Below are 10,974 nucleotides of genomic sequence, written 5' to 3'. Positions count from 1 at the left end.
TAGTTGAGCAATTATTACCCAATAGATGGGTGTTTTGAGAGTTGGGCAAATGGATATTGCGGAGAAATTGTTGAGCAATTATTACCCAATAGATGGGTGTTTTGAGAGTTGGGCAAATGGATATTGCGGAGAAATTGTTGAGCAATTATTACCCAATAGATGGGTGTTTTGAGAGTTGGGCAACTGGATATTGCGAAGAAATTGTTGAGCAATTATTACCCAATAGATGGGTGTTTTGGGAGTTGGGCAAATGGATATTGTGGAGAAATAGTTGAGCAATTATTACCCAATAGATGGGTGTTTTGATAGTTGGGCAAATGGATATTGTGGAGAAATAGTTGAGCAATTATTACCCAATAGATGGGTGTTTTGATAGTTGGGCAAATGGATATTGTGGAGAAATTGTTGAGCAATTATTACTCAATAGATGGGTGTTTTGAGAGTTGGGCAAATGGATGTTGCAGAGAAATTGTTGAGCAATTATTACCCAATAGATGGGTGTTTTGATAGTTGGGCAGACTGGGAGTTGGGTAAAAACTGGTTGGGCATTTAATTAACCAACATTAAACTTACTCAAAAGTTGGGCAAATAGAAGGTTGGGCAATATCTAACTGGGTAAAATTGGTTGGGCAAGAAATTACCCAACTGAAAATATAACCAACTGTTAGGCAATTGTAGAGTTGGGTAAAATATGATGGGTCACCAACTGATGGGCAATTCAATTTGCCCAACCACATAGCAAACTGATTACCCAACATCAGTTGGGCAGATTTTAACCAATAGTTGTGTGGACCGTATGTTGCTCAGTGTTGGTTAAAAGTTGGGCATTTTTTTGCCCAACTATTTTAAGTGTGCGCCTTTCACTTTATTTATTTTTTTCTTCTATTTTTTGGTACTATTTGTAAATTCATATTCTTCTCTTTTTTTTTGGATAATATAATCTCAGATCTGTCATCCAATTATTCAATTATACCCTTACCTTACTTCCGCTCTTTAGAGTTTATAGCCATGACAACGACCCGTACCTTCAGCAACGTTCATTGTTCCTCTTACGTAACTCAGCTGTGGGAACATGCATGGGCCAAAGACAAAGACAAAGCTCTTTTCGCACATTATATATAGGTCCCAAATACTTGCAGACATTTCTGTGTCGGTTTTATTTGTATGTACTTTGTCAATACATATACTTACAAACTACAATTGTCAAAATTTGGCAATATATTCATACATATTGATATTTATATGGCATAAACATGTTCAAAGCGCTTTACATTAGTAAATAAAACAAACTAATTATTTTGCTCTCCAAATGGCACATCGGTATAGTCTGTACTGTATTTATTTATTATTATTCTATTTTGTTTTTCCTTTCACCCAACCCTCCCCCATTCTGGATTCTTCTTTAGTTTCATTTTATAATGTCTATATCTTTTCGCTATAGTATAATGTCCGACAAAATAATATTATAACCGTCAATTTAGGCTGGTAAATTATTTCATATGAATATGATGCAACAGAAATTTACATTCAAATCTTTAATTTCTTATGAATTGTGTATTTTTCTCATAAAATTGAGTATCTAAATAAAAAGAGAAAGAAGAAGAACAAAATAAGAATGAGGCGAAGAAGAAGAAGAAAACCCTACGAAAGAGCTGAAAGAACTGAGAGGCTTGGAGCACAGCAGAGAACAGCCGTGCAACGTGTTCTCGACATGACAAAGCCAGATTGGCGAATGATCTGCGCATGCGCTAGGTTCCCGTAAGTCGAAGCCTATGGCCGCTTGAACGCACACGCATTGTGGCGCGCGCTGAGCGGTCTCACGGTACGGCGTGTTCGATTTTTAATCTCGTTTGTGAGGTGGCTATCAGGCTGAATAATGCCGAGCTGAACGGGTTAATGTCGGCTGCTAGAAATTTTTGCACCCCGTATTCGATGAGGTATATAATAATCTACATTTCATGTGAGTTTCAGCACATTTAAAGCAACTGGGAAATCAGCAACGAATGTATAAACCCCCACCCCTTTCTATATACTCTAGACGTTATATGCGCCAAACATTCAGGTTTGTTCTGGACATTGGTTGATATGCGCTCAAATAAGACCTTTTTAAAGTCGGCTGCTAGAATTTTTGCACCCCGCATTTGATGAGGTATATAATAATCTACATTTCATGTGAGTTTAAGCACATTTAAAGCAAATGGAAAATTAGCAATGATTGTATAAACCCCCACCCCCTTCTTTATACTCTAGACGTTATATGCGCCAAACGTTTAGGTTTGTTCTGGACATTGGTTAAAATGCGCTCAAATTAGACCTTTTTATTGTCGGCTGCTAGAAATTTTGCACCCCGTATTGGGACAGGTATATAATAATCTACATTTCATGTGATTTTCAGCAAATTTAAGGCAAATGGGAAATAGCGGCGACTGTATTAAAGCCCGAAACCCCCTTCACCGATATACTTAACATGTTATGCGCTATACGTTTAGGTTTGTTCTGCCACATTGGTTGATATGCGCTCAAATAAGACCTTTTTAATGTCGGCTGCTAGAAATTTTGCATCCCGTATTCGATGAGGTGTATAATAATCTACATTTCATGTGAGTTTCAGCACATTTAAAGCAAATGGGAAATCAGCAACGAATGTATTAAGCCCTATCCCCTTTTATATACTCTAGACGTTATATGCGCCAAACGTTTAGGTTTGTTCTCGACATTGGTTGATATGCGCTCAAATAAAACATTTTTATTGTCAGCTTCTAGAATTTTTGCACTCTGTATTCGATGAGGTATATAATAATCTACATTTCATGTGAGTTTCAGCACATTTAAAACAAATGGGATATCAGCAACGAATGTATATTTAACCCCAACCCCTTTCTATATACTCTAGACGTTATATGCGCCAAACATTCAGGTTTGTTCTGGACATTGGTTGATATGCGCTCAAATAAGACCTTTTTAAAGTCGGCTGCTAGAATTTTTGCACCCCGCATTTGATGAGGTATATAATAATCTACATTTCATGTGAGTTTAAGCACATTTAAAGCAAATGGAAAATTAGCAACGATTGTATAAACCCCCACCCCCTTCTTTATACTCTAGACGTTATATGCGCCAAACGTTTAGGTTTGTTCTGGACATTGGTTAAAATGCGCTCAAATTAGACCTTTTTATTGTCGGCTGCTAGAAATTTTGCACCCCGTATTGGGTCAGGTATATAATAATCTACATTTCATGTGATTTTCAGCAAATTTAAGGCAAATGGGAAATAGCGGCGACTGTATTAAAGCCCGAAACCCCCTTCACCGATATACTTAACATGTTATGCGCTATACGTTTAGGTTTGTTCTGCCACATTGGTTGATATGCGCTCAAATAAGACCTTTTTAATGTCGGCTGCTAGAAATTTTGCATCCCGTATTCGATGAGGTGTATAATAATCTACATTTCATGTGAGTTTCAGCACATTTAAAGCAAATGGGAAATCAGCAACGAATGTATTAAGCCCTATCCCCTTTTATATACTCTAGACGTTATATGCGCCAAACGTTTAGGTTTGTTCTCGACATTGGTTGATATGCGCTCAAATAAAACATTTTTATTGTCAGCTTCTAGAATTTTTGCACTCTGTATTCGATGAGGTATATAATAATCTACATTTCATGTGAGTTTCAGCACATTTAAAACCAATGGGATATCAGCAACGAATGTATAATTAACCCCAACCCCTTTCTATATACTCTAGACGTTATATGCGCCAAACATTCAGGTTTGTTCTGGACATTGGTTGATATGCGCTCAAATAAGACCTTTTTAAAGTCGGCTGCTAGAATTTTTGCACCCCGCATTTGATGAGGTATATAATAATCTACATTTCATGTGAGTTTAAGCACATTTAAAGCAAATGGAAAATTAGCAACGATTGTATAAACCCCCACCCCCTTCTTTATACTCTAGACGTTATATGCGCCAAACGTTTAGGTTTGTTCTGGACATTGGTTAAAATGCGCTCAAATAAGACCTTTTTATTGTCGGCTGCTAGAAATTTTGCACCCCGTATTGGGTCAGGTATATAATAATCTACATTTCATGTGATTTTCAGCAAATTTAAGGCAAATGGGAAATAGCGGCGACTGTATTAAAGCCCGAAACCCCCTTCACCGATATACTTAACATGTTATGCGCTATACGTTTAGGTTTGTTCTGCCACATTGGTTGATATGCGCTCAAATAAGACCTTTTTAATGTGGGCTGCTAGAAATTTTGCATCCCGTATTCGATGAGGTGTATAATAATCTACATTTCATGTGAGTTTCAGCACATTTAAAGCAAATGGGAAATCAGCAACGAATGTATTAAGCCCTATCCCCTTTTATATACTCTAGACGTTATATGCGCCAAACGTTTAGGTTTGTTCTCGACATTGGTTGATATGCGCTCAAATAAAACATTTTTATTGTCAGCTTCTAGAATTTTTGCACTCTGTATTCGATGAGGTATATAATAATCTACATTTCATGTGAGTTTCAGCACATTTAAAACAAATGGGATATCAGCAACGAATGTATAATTAACCCCAACCCCTTTTATATACTCTAGACGTTATATGTGCTAAACGTTTAGGTTTGTTCTGGACATTGGTTGATATGCCTTCAAATAAGACCTTTTTATTGTCAGCTGCTAGATTTTTTGCACCCTATATTGGATGAGGTATATAATAATCTACATTTCATGTGATTTTCAGCAAAATTAAGGCAAATGGGAAATATCGGCGACTGTATTAAAGCCCGAAACCCCCTTCACCGATATACTCTACATGTTATGCGCTATACGTTAAGGTTTGTTCTGCCACATTGGTTGATATGCGCTCAAATAAGACCTTTTTAAAGTCGGCTGCTAGAAGTTTTGCACCCCGCATTTGATGAGGTATATAATAATCTAGATTTCATGTGAGTTTAAGCACATTTAAAGCAAATGGAAATTTAGCAACGATTGTATAAACCCCCACCCCCTTTTTTATTCTCTAGACGTTATATGCGCCAAACGTTTAGGTTTGTTCTGGACATTGGTTAAAATGCGCTCAAATTAGACCTTTTTATTGTCAGCTGCTAGAAATTTTGCACCCCGTATTGGGTCAGGTATATAATAATCTACATTTCATTTGATTTTCAGCAAATTTAAGGCAAATGGGAAATAGCGGCGACTGTATTAAAGCCCGAAACCCCCTTCACCGATATACTCAACATGTTATGCGCTATACGTTTAGGTTTGTTCTGCCACATTGGTTGATATGCGCTCAAATAAGACCTTTTTAATGTCGGCTGCTAGAAATTCAGCACCCCGTATTCGATGAGGTATATAATAATCTACATTTCATGTGAGTTTCAACACATTTAAAGCAACTGGGAAATCAGCAACGAATGTATAAACCCCCACCCCCTTCTATATACTCTAGACGTTATATGCGCCAAACGTTTAGGTTTGTTCTGGACATTGGTTGATATGCGCTCAAATAAAACATTTTTATTGTCGGCTGCTAGAATGTTTGCACCCCGTATTCGATGAGGTATATAATAATCTACATTTCATGTGATTTTCAGCAAATTTAAGGCAAATGGGAAATAGCGGCGACTGTATTAAAGCCCGAAACCCCCTTCACCGATATACTCAACATGTTATGCGCTATACGTTTAGGTTTGTTCTGCCACATTGGTTGATATGCGCTCAAATAAGACCTTTTTAATGTCGGCTGCTAGAAATTTTGCATCCCGTTTTCGATGAGGTATATAATAATCTACATTTCATGTGAGTTTCAGCACATTTAAAGCAACTGGGAAATCAGCAACGAATGTATAAACCCCCACCCGCTTCTATATACTCTAGACGTTATATGCGCCAAACGTTTAGGTTTGTTCTGGACATTGGTTGATATGCGCTCAAATAAAACATTTTTATTGTCGGCTGCTAGAATGTTTGCACCCCGTATTCGATTAGGTGTATAATAATCTACACTTCATGTGAGTTTCAGCACATTTAAAGCAAATGGGAAATCAGCAACGAATGTATTAAGCCCTATCCCCTTTTATATACTCTAGACGTTATATGCGCCAAACGTTTAGGTTTGTTCTGGACATTGGTTGATATGCACTCAAATAAAACATTTTTATTGTCAGCTTCTAGAATTTTTGCACTCTGTATTGGGTGAGGTATATAATAATCTACATTTCATGTGATTTTCAGCAAATTTAAGGAAAATGGGAAATAGCGGCGACTGTATTAAAGCCCGAAACCCCCTTCACCGATATACTCAACATGTTATGCGCTATACGTTTAGGTTTGTTCTGCCACATTGGTTGATATGCGCTCAAATAAGACCTTTTTAATGTCGGCTGCTAGAAATTTTGCATCCCGTATTCGATGAGGTATATAATAACCTACATTTCATGTGAGTTTCAGCACATTTAATGCAACGGGGAAATCAGCAAAGAATGTATAAACCCCCACCCCCTTCTATATACTCTAGACGTTATATGCGCCAAACGTTTAGGTTTGTTCTGGACATTGGTTGATATGCGCTCAAATAAAACATTTTTATTGTCTCCTGCTAGAATGTTTGCACCCCGTATTCGATGAGGTATATAATAATCTACATTTCATGTGAGTTTCAGCACATTTAAAGCAAATGGGATATCAGCAACGAATGTATAATTAACCCCAACCCCTTTCATATACTCTAGACGTTATTATTATGTGCCAAACGTTTAGGTTTGTTCTGGACATTGGTTGATATGCGCTCAAATAAAACATTTTTATTGTCAGCTTCTAGAATTTTTGCACTCTGTATTGGGTGAGGTATATAATAATCTACATTTCATGTGATTTTCAGCAAATTTAAGGCAAATGGGAAATAGCGGCGACTGTATTAACGCCCGAAACCCCCTTCACCGATATACTCAACATGTTATGCGCTATACATTTAGGTTTGTTCTGCCACGTTGGTTGATATGCGCTCAAATAAGACCTTTTTAATGTCGGCTGCTAGAAATTTTGCACCCCGTATTCGATGAGGTATATAATAATCTACATTTCATGTGAGTTTCAGCACATTTAAAGCAACTGGGAAATCAGTAACGAATGTAGAATCCCCCACCCCCTTCTATATACTCTAGACGTTATATGCGCAAAACGTTTAGGTTTATTCTGGACATTGGTTGATATGCGCACAAATAAAACATTTTTATTGTCGGCTGCTAGAATGTTTGCACCCCGTATTCGATGAGGTGTATAATAATCTACATTTCATGTGAGTTTCAGCACATTTAAAGCAAATGGGAAATCAGCAACGAATGTATTAACCCCTATCCCCTTTTATATACTCTAGACGTTATATGCGCCAAACGTTTAGGTTTGTTCTGGACATTGGTTGATATGCGCTCAAATAAAACATTTTTATTGTCAGCTTCTAGAATTTTTGCACTCTGTATTGGGTGAGGTATATAATAATCTACATTTCATGTGATTTTCAGCAAATTTAAGGCAAATGGGAAATAGCAGCGACTGTATTAAAGCCCGAAACCCCCTTCACCGATATACTCAACATGTTATGCGCTATACGTTTAGGTTTGTTCTGCCACATTGGTTGATATGCGCTCAAATAAGACCTTTTTAATGTCGGCTGCTAGAAATTTTTGCACCCCGTATTCGATGAGGTATATAATAATCTACATTTCATGTGAGTTTCAGCACATTTAAAGCAACTGGGAAATCAGCAATGAATGTATAAACCCCCACCCCTTTCTATATACTCTAGACGTTATATGCGCCAAACATTCAGGTTTGTTCTGGACATTGGTTGATATGCGCTCAAATAAGACCTTTTTAAAGTCGGCTGCTAGAATTTTTGCACCCCGCATTTGATGAGGTATATAATAATCTACATTTCATGTGAGTTTAAGCACATTTAAAGCAAATGGAAAATTAGCAACGATTGTATAAACCCCACCCCCTTCTTTATACTCTAGACGTTATATGCGCCAAACGTTTAGGTTTGTTCTGGACATTGGTTAAAATGCGCTCAAATTAGACCTTTTTATTGTCGGCTGCTAGAAATTTTGCACCCCGTATTGGGTCAGGTATATAATAATCTACATTTCATGTGATTTTCAGCAAATTTAAGGCAAATGGGAAATAGCGGCGACTGTATTAAAGCCCGAAACCCCCTTCACCGATATACTTAACATGTTATGCGCTATACGTTTAGGTTTGTTCTGCCACATTGGTTGATATGCGCTCAAATAAGACCTTTTTAATGTCGGCTGCTAGAAATTTTGCATCCCGTATTCGATGAGGTGTATAATAATCTACATTTCATGTGAGTTTCAGCACATTTAAAGCAAATGGGAAATCAGCAACGAATGTATTAAGCCCTATCCCCTTTTATATACTCTAGACGTTATATGCGCCAAACGTTTAGGTTTGTTCTCGACATTGGTTGATATGCGCTCAAATAAAACATTTTTATTGTCAGCTTCTAGAATTTTTGCACTCTGTATTCGATGAGGTATATAATAATCTACATTTCATGTGAGTTTCAGCACATTTAAAACAAATGGGATATCAGCAACGAATGTATAATTAACCCCAACCCCTTTCTATATACTCTAGACGTTATATGCGCCAAACATTCAGGTTTGTTCTGGACATTGGTTGATATGCGCTCAAATAAGACCTTTTTAAAGTCGGCTGCTAGAATTTTTGCACCCCGCATTTGATGAGGTATATAATAATCTACATTTCATGTGAGTTTAAGCACATTTAAAGCAAATGGAAAATTAGCAACGATTGTATAAACCCCTATCCCCTTTTATATACTCTAGACGTTATATGCGCCAAACGTTTAGGTTTGTTCTGGACATTGGTTGATATGCGCTCAAATAAGACCTTTTTAATGTCGGCTGCTAGAAATTTTGCATCCCGTATTCGATGAGGTATATAATAATCTACATTTCATGTGAGTTTCAGCACATTTAGAGCAAATGGGAAATCAGCAACGAATGTAGAAACCCCCACCCCCTTCTATATACTCTAGACGTTATATGCGCCAAACGTTTAGGTTTATTCTGGACATTGGTTGATATGCGCACAAATAAAACATTTTTATTGTCGGCTGCTAGAATGTTTGCACCCCGTATTCGATGAGGTGTATAATAATCTACATTTCATGTGAGTTTCAGCACATTTAAAGCAAATGGGAAATCAGCAACGAATGTATTAAGCCCTATCCCCTTTTATATACTCTAGACGTTATATGCGCCAAACGTTTAGGTTTGTTCTGGACATTGGTTGATATGCGCTCAAATAAAACATTTTTATTGTCAGCTTCTAGAATTTTTGCACTCTGTATTGGGTGAGGTATATAATAATCTACATTTCATGTGATTTTCAGCAAATTTAAGGAAAATGGGAAATAGCGGCGACTGTATTAAAGCCCGAAACCCCCTTCACCGATATAATCAACATGTTATGCGCTATACATTTAGGTTTGTTCTGCCACGTTGGTTGATATGCGCTCAAATAAGACCTTTTTAATGTCGGCTGCTAGAAATTTTGCACCCCGTATTCGATGAGGTATATAATAATCTACATTTCATGTGAGTTTCAGCACATTTAAAGCAACTGGGAAATCAGCAACGAATGTATAAACCCCACCCCCTTCTATATACTCTAGACGTTATATGCGCAAAACGTTTAGGTTTGTTCTGGACATTGGTTGATATGCGCTCAAATAAAACATTTTTATTGTCGGCTGCTAGAATGTTTGCACCCCGTATTCGATGAGGTGTATAATAATCTACATTTCATGTGAGTTTCAGCACATTTAAAGCAAATGGGAAATCAGCAACGAATGTATTAACCCCTATCCCCTTTTATGTACTCTAGACGTTATATGCGCCAAACGTTTAGGTTTGTTCTAGACATTGGTTGATATGCGCTCAAATAAAACATTTTTATTGTCAGCTTCTAGAAATTATGCACTCTGTATTGGGTGAGGTATATTATAATCTACATTTCATGTGATTTACAGCAAAATTAAGGCAAATGGGAAATATCGGCGACTGTATTAAAGCCCGAAACCCCCTTCACCGATATACTCTACATGTTATGCGCGCTATACGTTAAGGTTTGTTCTGCCACATTGGTTGATATGCGCTCAAATAAGACCTTTTTAAAGTCGGCTGCTAGAATTTTTGCACCCCGCATTTGATGAGGTATATAATAATCTACATTTCATGTGAGTTTAAGCACATTTAAAGCAAATGGAAAATTAGCAACGATTGTATAAACCCCCACCCCCTTCTTTATACTCTAGACGTTATATGCGCCAAACGTTTAGGTTTGTTCTGGACATTGGTTAAAATGCGCTCAAATTAGACCTTTTTATTGTCGGCTGCTAGAAATTTTGCACCCCGTATTGGGTCAGGTATATAATAATCTACAGTTCATGTGATTTTCAGCAAATTTAAGGCAAATGGGAAATAGCGGCGACTGTATTAAAGCCCGAAACCCCCTTCACCGATATACTCAACATGTTATGCGCAAAACGTTTAGGTTTGTTCTGCCACATTGGTTGATATGCGCTCAAATAAGACCTTTTTAATGTCGGCTGCTAGAAATTTTGCATCCCTTTTTCGATGAGGTATATAATAATCTACATTTCATGTGAGTTTCAGCACATTTAAAGCAACTGGGAAATTAGCAACGAATGTATAAACCCCCACCCCCTTCTATATACTCTAGACGTTATATGCGCCAAACGTTTAGGTTTGTTCTGGACATTGGTTAAAATGCGCTCAAATAAAACAATTTTTATTGTCAGCTTCTAGAATTTTTGCACTCTGTATTGGGTGAGGTATATAATAATCTACACTTCATGTGATTTTCAGCAAATTTAAGGCAAATGGGAAATAGCAG

Source organism: Strongylocentrotus purpuratus, unplaced genomic scaffold (genome assembly GCF_000002235.5).
Source record: "Strongylocentrotus purpuratus isolate Spur 01 unplaced genomic scaffold, Spur_5.0 spur5_scaffold_21, whole genome shotgun sequence".
NCBI classification, from domain to species: Eukaryota; Metazoa; Echinodermata; class Echinoidea; order Camarodonta; family Strongylocentrotidae; genus Strongylocentrotus; species Strongylocentrotus purpuratus.
The sequence above is the reverse complement of the archived record's forward strand: the minus strand, read 5'-3'. Positions refer to the sequence as shown.